A 10,364-nucleotide genomic window follows, 5' to 3' on the forward strand; every position below is an offset into this window, starting at 1 on the left:
GAGAGGGAAAAGGAAGGGCGTGAGCCCCTCTACATGTGTTGCCCTAATCCTTATTAGGTAAGGTTTTGGATACCCTAATGTGGTCAAGCCCTAATCCAATTAGGCTTAGCCCAAGGGTGAACCAATTTGGATCCAATCTAGGTAAGTCCTAATCCAATTAGAACTTAAATCAATTTTGACTCAATTGAACTCTTCAATCCTAATCCAATTAGGAGTCTTATTGATTCATTAGATTAATAATTAATTGTGACTTAAGAAACCCTAATCCAAATTAGGACATCTTTAATTTTAGTCCTAATCCAATCAGGAATCTATTTGAATCCGAAGTCCTAATCCAATTAGGATTTCTAGGAATCCTATTCTAAGTAAGAATCCAAAGATGAATTCAAAATCCTAATCTAATTAGGATTGTAGGAATCCTACTCCAAATAGGAATCCCAGTCCTACTCCAAATAGGATTCCCAGTTCTAATCTAATTAGAACTCTAGGAATCCTACTTCAAGTAGGATTTGTGTTTTAAGTTCAATTAATCAATTTCCATTCCTTCTTCAACTTCTTATCAATCGAATTGATTACTCGTGATTCATAATCACTTTTCAACCATCGGATCGGTCAATACTTCTAGTGTGTGTGACCCCATAGGTTCTATTCTGACTGGTAGTGAGATATATTGTGATCTCTATCACAATATCATTGAAAACTCCTTTCAATGGATTGGAACGATTCCAACTCTACTCATCAGGGTTTATCGATCATCGAGATAATCCCTGTGAGTCCCACCATCCACCAGTGATACCTAGCAGCATGTAGTGGCTACCCAGTAGAATAGAAAGATGAACCTCTAGGTGCAGTTATCATGTGATACAGTCCTACTATCGTGGATCCCTACAGGACGGAGGTCATGGACAACTCGTCAAACCCCATCGTCTGTCATATGTGAAGATTTATTCGACTTAAGTTCGAGAGTGGAAAACTCTTTCTCCACTGTGCATACTGCCCCGGCCGAGGTCTTACGAACTCAGTTTTATAAATCACATAGGATCTCTCCTTATCTATCAAGGTCGATAGATTCCTTATAGGTGCATACCCTACTCCTATAGTGAACTTACTGCAGCCAATCTACACTGCATAGACCCATATGGCTAGCGACCATGTATGTGTGCAGTCAAACTACAATAACCTCACTGTGAGTAGCCGAAGCATCGCAGGTCAAAGGACCAGTCACACTACTGCAACATCAAGCAAGTCACTGACGAGTGGATAGACATCCAAGTGACTCTTGTCTTGGTCACGCTCAGTACCCTTGTTCTCTAACAAGCACCTGCACTATCACTTCAGTGTCCCTACACTGTGGACTCAAGTCTCGTCCATCCAGAAGGAAAGTGATCTGTGCACCGATCGGATCGATCACCGTCCTCGTGATGATCCATTGATCAGGAGCATTTAGAAATTAACCACCAATGATACATGGCTCAAATTCTCAACTCTTGAGAATATGCATCATCATCTTATTAATTTCTTGGACGATTCATAGACACATTAATAATATGAATGAAAAGATGCCTTTTATTTATTCAATAATAAATGGTCAAGTACAAAATTATGTCCCTAGAATTAATCAATGTGTCAGCCAGATTGGCTTCTAGGGCATACATCTAACACAATACCCAAGTGGTAGAATCATAAATTGAAAAATTACAAGGTGTTATCATATAATTACCTTGTGCAGCAACTGTTTGCTGCTTTTTCTTCTTAGGCCTGTTTGGATCAAGGGACGCTATGTAAGCCGGACAGTTCCGCTTCCAATGACCCATCTTCTTACAGAAGAAGCACTCTGCCTTGCTCTTATCGGCTTTACGCTTCTTAGTCTGGCTGGGCTTAGAGACCCCAGCACGAGCTTTCTGCACCTTCTTCTTCTTTCCTTTCTTAAAGGAAGAAAGTCCTGCAGAAGTCCCACCTACCACATTCACCGACTCCTTTTTGAGTTGGTGATCCTTCTCATAGGTCTGCAGTAAACCTAGCAAACCATGATAGGATACTTCAGGTTTAGTCATTCTATAATGACTAAGGAAGGTCAGGTAGGACTTGGGAAGTGAATTCAAAATGGCATCCTTGCCCAATTGCTCGTGCAAAGGAAAGCCAAGTTTACTTAGGCGATCGATTTGTTCGACCATGTACAATACATGATCGGTGACCGATGCCCCTTCCCTCATGCGGGCATTGAATATAGCGCAGGAGGTCTTATGTCGTTCAACATCATCAGGTGTGCTGAAAGACTCCTTCAACATTTGAAGGATTTCCACTGGCTGCGCTTCCTCGAATTTACGACTAAACTCGTCATTCATCGAGGCCCTCATGATGCAACGCACTGTAGTGCGATCGTTGAGCCACTTCTGATAAGCGTCTCTGATTGCACGTGGTGCATTGGCTGCAGGTTCCTCAGGTGCAGGATCCGATATCACATACAGGATCCGCTCATGCTCTAATACTATTTTCATCTTTCGATACCAGCTATCGAAGTTAGGTCCATTAAGCTTATCATTGTCTAATAGTGTTCGGAGGGATAATGAGTTAGCCATATCTGAAAAATAAAGGAAAAACCCAACTAATCAGTATATGATTTATTTAATCCTAAAGACTTGGACTTTAGTCTAAAGTTTTCTCCCACTATTTTAATCGAATTAATAGCCTCTACCTTTAATTCGAGGAATTACTTTAATTCCCTAGTGGGTACTAGAATCCGCATAGACTGCATACGGGCCCGAGGAAGGCTCGGCCAACCCATGTGCATCTAGGGGTAGGTACAATACCAATTATTTCTCTAAATAATTTCTAGCAATCAATTTTGCCCCAAGTGGTAATCAGTAGGCGGAGGCCTCCACTGAAAATCCTGGTTAGGTCCAACCATTAATGAACTAACTCGATGACACTACCTAATGTATGATCAAGCCCGAGGAAGGCTCGGCCAACCTAATCACAATTAGATAGCTCAAAAAGCTATCATATAATGAAGGATAATTCCAGTATTCAAAGGAACACCAGACGGAAGCATCCTGCATGTTCAACTGTAATATTGGATCCATTATCATTCACCTTAATGGGAGGCTATGATCTAGTTATCTATATAACTTTATCATTTTAAGGACCTAATAATTTAGAGGATTTTAAATGATATGTAACACTGACCGATAATTCTAAATTCTCCCACTGACTTCACCAAGTCATACAGAGGACTAGCTCTTATTGGTCTATTAGACACCTAAATCAGTCACACTGATTTTCCTTAATGGCATGGGTGAGTGCCAAGTCTCAAGGTACCTTAATCAAAACTTGATCGACCAAATTGGCCAGGTAAGAGAGATCATGGGAGGGTTACGCCATTAACCTCTTTCCTAGACACCAACTATGTTGGCCATGTAAGAGGTAGCCCCAATTAAAAACCATGATCAAATACTGACTTACCTTAGACACCAATTGGTTTATCAAGTTGATTTAGGTTATCCTTGGAAACTCGGGCTCGACCACTGAGCCATAATCAGATTCAATTGAAATGTTTGGATATGATAAACTACAACTATTGAGTTTGATCATTTTATAAACCTTGATTTAGTCTAGTTCAACTATTGATTAGATTAAATCATGTTTCTTAAGTTAGTCCATTTCAATTTGATTTCATGATTAGGTCTAACCTAGTCAACTAATCTGATTGTGCTAACCCATGCCCCAAATCCGATGTTCAAATTTAAATTTTAATTCGAATTTCAAATTTTGAATTTTAAATCTTTATTTGAAATTCAAATTTTAAATTTTAAATTCAACATTTAATTCTTTATTAAATGCATTATGATTATGGATTCAAGGTGTCAATTTATTCCAAATATAAACAATTTATATTTAAATTTTGTGGTCATAATAAATTTAAAACTAAAATTTCATAAACATCAATTATGCATAATTTTACAAAAATAAACTATTTATTTTATGATACAAATTAATCTCAATTTTGTGCTAGGACAACCTTTTCACTATAAGGGGTTAACCTTATAGCAGGACAACCTTATAATTCAGCACAAGATTGATATTTTATCAATAAATCTAGATCTAATCTAAATTTATGCATAATTCTAGATATTATAGGCCAATTCCATCAGCCAACCTTGCTCTGATACCAGTTGAAGGGAAAATATCCCGCAAAATCCGATAAAATCGGATGCCAGGTCAGAAAATCAGTTTTAAAATTTTATCTATTTATTTATAACAGGTATAAATAAATAACATAACTATATTATGTTTACCATACCTCGATCCCACAGTGGAAGATGGTCGAGGTACTCTGGAACAGAATCTGGTACAGGGCCAAGTGCTAGATCAGATACTGGATCGGATGCTAGATCTGGTACTGGATCGGGAACTGGATCTGGAACTGGATCTGGTGCCGGATCTGGTACTGGTGGATCTGGTGCTATGCGAGGCCCGGATGTATGGACCCTCTACTTCACACGCACGCCAAGAAATGCAGGAAGGTAGGATGATGTCTGTATAGTGCAAAAACCCTTTTGCAAATAAACCCCTGGAAGAAAAGAATTTCAAAAATTCTTTCTTCCCTTTTTTTTTTTCCTCTTTCTTCCCGTTTCCTTTTTCTCTCTTTTACAGGCTACTCAAAAGATCATGAATCTCCCCTCTCCCCAAATAAAATTTCTAGCTGTGAATGAAGAGAAAGCTAGCCTATTTATAGGCAAAGACAAGACTGAACCAGGGAAGAGAAAATGCCAAAAGGGAAGAGTGAACGCCAAACGTTTCATGATTTTATTGAATTTTTTTGAACCGTTTGATTTCAATTAAATCAGTACTATATTAAAGAGGTTTCAAAACCGAAGAGACACGTCTCTTCGGATCTTCAAATGGTAGCCGAAAGAGGGAAGATCAAGCGGCCTTCGATGTATTCGGAAGAAGAAGAAGTAACGCGGTCCACGGGAGAAGTATTTGCAGAAACAATTGGTCCACTGGACCGAGGAAGAAACCAGAACCAACAAAAAAACGTGTCATTCAATTAGAGGGGCAAACAAGTAAATTTCCAAATCAAATTTGACTTTTCTTAAATGGGTTAATTCAAATGGGCTGAATCAAATGGGCTTGGGTCCATTATTGGTTCTAAACCAAATTGAAGACCAATTTGAAAGATTTTGGATCCGGAAAAATTCCACATGAATCTGATTCATGTGGACTCCAATTAGTTCAATTTTCAGATCAATCCAAGTCACACTTGGACTAGAATAAATATGGAATAAATTCTAATAAAATCATCATTAAGCCCAATTCATCCAATTCAAAACCAAACTCAACAAATGAGTCCAAATCAATTTCAATTACATTAATTGAAACTTGATTAAGCTAGAATACAGACATAATTAAATACACATCCATGAAATTCAGTATGTACCTCATGTTCAGTGCTAGCTGAACATAGACAAAACCAAATCTCAAATGACCCACAATTTAATTCTCAATTAAATTGGATCAAGTCCTTCCTACTTAACTTGACTTATGTGCGTGACTCCGATAGGTTCGAACACTAAGCCGGTAGTACATGGACTACTCCATGCACTAATCGAGGTGACCATCTAGCAATGATACCCGACGTCCGGATAGGTCGAATATGCAGAGCAACATTCAAGAACCTAGACGTATGGTTGTTGCATAATTCATCCCTATGACCATCGATGCTCAAGATGACCTCAGAGTGGATTGTCGACCTCTGGGTCCGGTCATCCATAGTGTATTTCAAATAATCAAATCAAGTGACCTATCACTTGGTTTACCCTGGCCAAGGTTTTACTGAATTGAAATACAGTGAGACATCAACTCCTAAAATCTGGAGCGGTCAATCCCTTCTTGACTCATACACAGACTTCGCGAGTACTTGACTGCACCCAGCATCCTTCCGATCCCTGAATTAGAAATTCAGGTCATCCAGTGCCTAAGTACAGTGAGTTGCTTGCAAGTCACCGTGACAGTCTCAGGTCTAAGGGGTACTTATGCCCATACGCTTTGCGAGCTAACTCCCGACAGTGGAGTGCTACGCAGGTGAGTCACTATTCAGTGATGATGTACTCCTACATCTCACCTGTATGCCATACAGTGTCTCCACACTTCTTGGTTTAAGAGGACAACCAACTAAATGACACACAACGACCTATACTTGACATAGCTATTGTCCAATTGACAGCTCATCATTTGGTCGCGAACTGGTTTAAGGACTAAATGATAAAACCTCTTTTATCCACTAAATTAGTCCTAAGGACTTCATCACAATACACAGGAGTTCCTATTTGAAGATGCAACACTTGTGATGAAAAGAATGCCAGAATAGATTTTATTATTCATTAAATAAAACATATACATTATTCTTACAATAAAAATTGGCTTTGGGACACAATTCCCAACATTATCAATGTTCTTAAACTGATAAATACATATTTTACCATGAAATTGAATAAACATTGAAATAAATTTAAAAAATGGTAAGAAGTAAATAATTCTTTTCTTAAAATAGACTCTGAACTTGTCTCTCTCCTGGTTGCGATATTTCATGAAAACATATAAGGAGGAGATTGTGTTGATCCGATTTAGTAACCTGATGGAGTTGTAATCAAGCTCAGGCTATGATTAAATAGGTTTTGGTCCTGATTAGATAATTATTTTTGTATGAGAAAAAAGGTTTGATTAACCCTTTTTATTAAGTCACGGTCCTGTTTTTAGTCTTGTTGAGTCCAGTCTGAAGCAGTTTAGCAAGAATTAAATTTAAATGACATTGGGCTCGAGAACAAGTTCAAGCAAATCAACGATCATGACCCACCTCAAATCCAAAGCCAATTCCTAACCAATTCCTTACCTGCCTTCATATAAAATTTATAATTTTAAAACAAAAAATAATAATAATTAAATATCCACAGTAATTTTGGGAAAAATTACTGGATTCACTGTTCATATGAACAGTGTTCCATGAAAACACTGTTCATATGAACAGTGTTACAAAAAAAATATAATAAAATAAATAAAAACTCCACTGTTCATCTTCTTCCCCCCCATAGTGCATCACGGCCGAGATTCGCATCCTCCCTCCCGTTCCAGCCATGAGTCCCACGCGGTGCAGCCAGCGACCAGCTCCTCCGCGATCATCGCGCGTGCAGCCAGCATCCCAACCACGTCATTGCTATCCTCTTCATCCGGATCGACTCCCAGCTCCAATCCCTGAGATTCAGCCTTCTCCGCGATCATCGTCCGCCCAGCATCCAAGCATCTGCGACGTCTCCTTCCGGATTGATTCCTAGCACCAAGCCGTGATCGGCTCCCAGCAGTCGGTAACCCAGTTCGGCATCCATCTCCAGCTCTGTCCCCGTCTTCTCCGAGATCCAGACATTCCGCATCAGCCTCCCAACGATCCTGTGGCCATCTCGTCTTCTTCCGTCCACCTCCCGTCGATCCAGCAGCCAGCTCCATTTCCGGCCATCTACAATCAATCCGACGCTCCACAGATCATGTATTCCTCCTAAGATCCAGCCATTCTTCCACGGATTGACGCCCTTCATCCTCTTCGTCCGCGATCTGCCCTCCGGCATCATGCCCCGGAATCAGCCGTCCGTGATCTCTTCTCCCTTCCCGAATGAGCACTCTAGACAGCTATAAAAGGAGGAGGGTGGCCATCGGCTAAGGGGGAGCGGGGCTGGGTTGGATTGAAAACAGGGGAGCCCTGTTTCGGTGAAGAAAAAAAGGAAGGGAGGAGAAGGCCGAATCAGAGAAAGAAGAAAAAGAAATAAAAAAGAAAGGAGGGGGGGGAAGAGAATATTTTGGGATATTTTGGGAATAATGGGAGCTGAAGTTTTTAATATGAAGATGGGAGGTCGTCCGGAAGCCATGCGTAGCTAAACGTCCAATCTAGGGCTGGATGAAGCCCTAGTAATGTATCAGGGCATTGTAATTCTTACTCTTTTAATCTTTTTGGAGTTTGTTTAAATTCTCATTCTCAATGAAAATTTCTTTTATGATGTTTAAACCTTGAGCATGCCATTTACTATTCATGTTTGCTAAAGTAGTCTAAGATGATCCATGCCTAGGAAGATGAGGTGTGCTGCACCCTAGATTAGCATACTTAGGTAGACACTTCATGCTATACCGAAGATGGATCTTCCTAAAACTCTTTATGTTTTTTTTTTAAATGCTTGTAGCCAATTTGCATGCCTCTCAAAAAAGATAAAAATTAAGAACATAGTCCCTAATGCAATGCTACGCGGTGGATTCCAAACCCTAGATCCATCTACTTTGATAAATTTCAATTCGTACTCATAGATTAATTCAGTATAATTAAGCTAGCAAACTCTTCTTTTTGATTTATTATTAAAGAAAAATAACTTGTCTCCAATCCCTGTGGACCGACACCCGTAATCACTATCCTACAGGATACGTGCTATTGCGTGGTTTACTTTTGAAATTGAAAGAACCGATCAATTTTTTGGCGTCGTTGCCGGAGATTGCTAGCATAGTTGTTTTTCTTTTCATTTAAAAAAAAACTTTCAAATATATATATATATCTAAAATAAAAATATTTTTCTATTGTTGTTACTTTTCTTATCTCCTTTTTCTCTCTTACTAATTTTTATTTTTTTTTTATATTATTTGATCAGGAATCGAGAAAAAAAATTGGGATGATCAAAAAGAGAACTGATGGAAAAGGAATGCTGTAGAGGTTTGCCCAAAAAAAAAAATTAAATTGCTGGGGAAATTCCCTTTGGTAACCTCTAAACCTTTCTTGTTTAAATTGATTATTAGCTTGAAATTTTGTGGTGATTGTTTGATTTTAATTTCAGCAAAATTGTGAATGCATGCCTGATACACATACACCAATTAATCTGCACTTAGTAAGGGCAATCACCCCAACAAGATGAGAGCCGGATTTCATCACCGGACTCTTGCCCAACTTAGGTGAACTCTATCTCACATAGTGTCACTTTAATTAAAATCAATTAGACGTTGGCTCCTAGGGACATTCGAGCTCAATAGGACGAAGATCACCGAAAGTTGCACCAATTTCGCTTTGTGGCTTAGTTGATGTCTAGGCAAGCTTTGTCCCTATAAGGGAGACAGTTCATCTATTCGAGGCTAGTGGTTTTTAAGTGGGACCTTTGCGAACGCATCGTGACCCCTCCACTTACCTGGGATCTTACCTGGTCAACTCAGTTCATTAGACCGGATTGGAGGCTTAGGTGCTCTCTTCAAACCAGTTAGGAGCTGTCTAGTGATTTTAGGACAAATACAAGGATTGATGTGTTTTTTCTTTTATTGCATGCTTGACTGATCAAGTACTAATGTATGCAAGGTAGTCGTTCTAGAGTACGTGACCTATTACCTTTTGACCCTGAAATAGAACGGACCCTTAGAATATTCGAGCTGAGATCAGAACATTAGAATCATCCCCACCTCCTGAGATGGCTGAAGAACAACCCAAACTCCTGGGGAGTACTTTACTCCCACCATTTACACTTCCCCATCTTGCATTTGATTACCTGAGGTAGTAGCTGTACAATACAAAATAAAGTCTAGTGTGATCCAAATGCTCCCATCTTTTTATGGGCTCACCAACGAAGAACCATATAAACACCTAGATGAATTCCTTGAGATTTGCACCACTGTCAAGATTCAGAACTTCATTGATGATGCTCTGAAACTTAGATTATTCCCTTTCTCCTTTAAAAATAGGGCTAAGCAATGGCTGAATTCTTTAGAAGCCGATTCGATTCGTTCTTGGGATCAAATGCAACAAGAATTCCTAAAAAAATACTTTTCCATAGGAAGAACGAACCAGTTTAGACGTGCCATCACGAGCTTCTCCCAAACTAAGGGAGAAGAATTTCATGAAACTTGGAAGAGATTTCGGGACCTAATCCGTAAATGCCCACATCATCAAATACCTAAATGGCAGCTAGTGCAATGTTTCTATGATGGATTGACTGAACGAAACCGTCAAATGATCGATGCCGCATGCAGGGGGACATTCATGCTTCAAAATGAGCATGAAGCATGGCAATTATTTGAAAATCTTAATGAAAACTCCCTCCACCATGCTTCCTGTTCTCGTCAAGCACCCCCGAGTTCTCAAAGAAAAGGGACCATTTGTGAAATAAGTCATTCTATGGATCTGTTTAGCAAGGTAGATGCATTGTCCCATAAGATTGACCAACTGATGATAGGTGGGCATTTAATTAACTCTTCCCAAGCATAAGTGTGTACTATCTGTTCTAGCCCATCCCACCCTATTCATGAGTGCCCCTCAGCACCCCAATTCTCCGAACTCGTGCAAGAACACATCA

At 39.4% G+C, this 10,364-nt stretch overlaps 1 non-coding gene across 1 annotated transcript; it reads right to left on the reverse strand.

The window, feature by feature from the left end:
• Positions 1 to 9,857: 9,857 nt before the first annotated feature.
• LOC120106055 lies at positions 9,858 to 9,963 on the reverse strand. Its single transcript, XR_005508279.1, has one exon. It is a non-coding gene; the product is annotated as a small nucleolar RNA R71 (small nucleolar RNA).
• Between the last annotated feature and the right edge of the window lie 401 nt (positions 9,964 to 10,364).

Source organism: Phoenix dactylifera, unplaced genomic scaffold (genome assembly GCF_009389715.1).
Source record: "Phoenix dactylifera cultivar Barhee BC4 unplaced genomic scaffold, palm_55x_up_171113_PBpolish2nd_filt_p 000439F, whole genome shotgun sequence".
In the NCBI taxonomy this organism is placed as follows: Eukaryota; Viridiplantae; Streptophyta; class Magnoliopsida; order Arecales; family Arecaceae; genus Phoenix; species Phoenix dactylifera.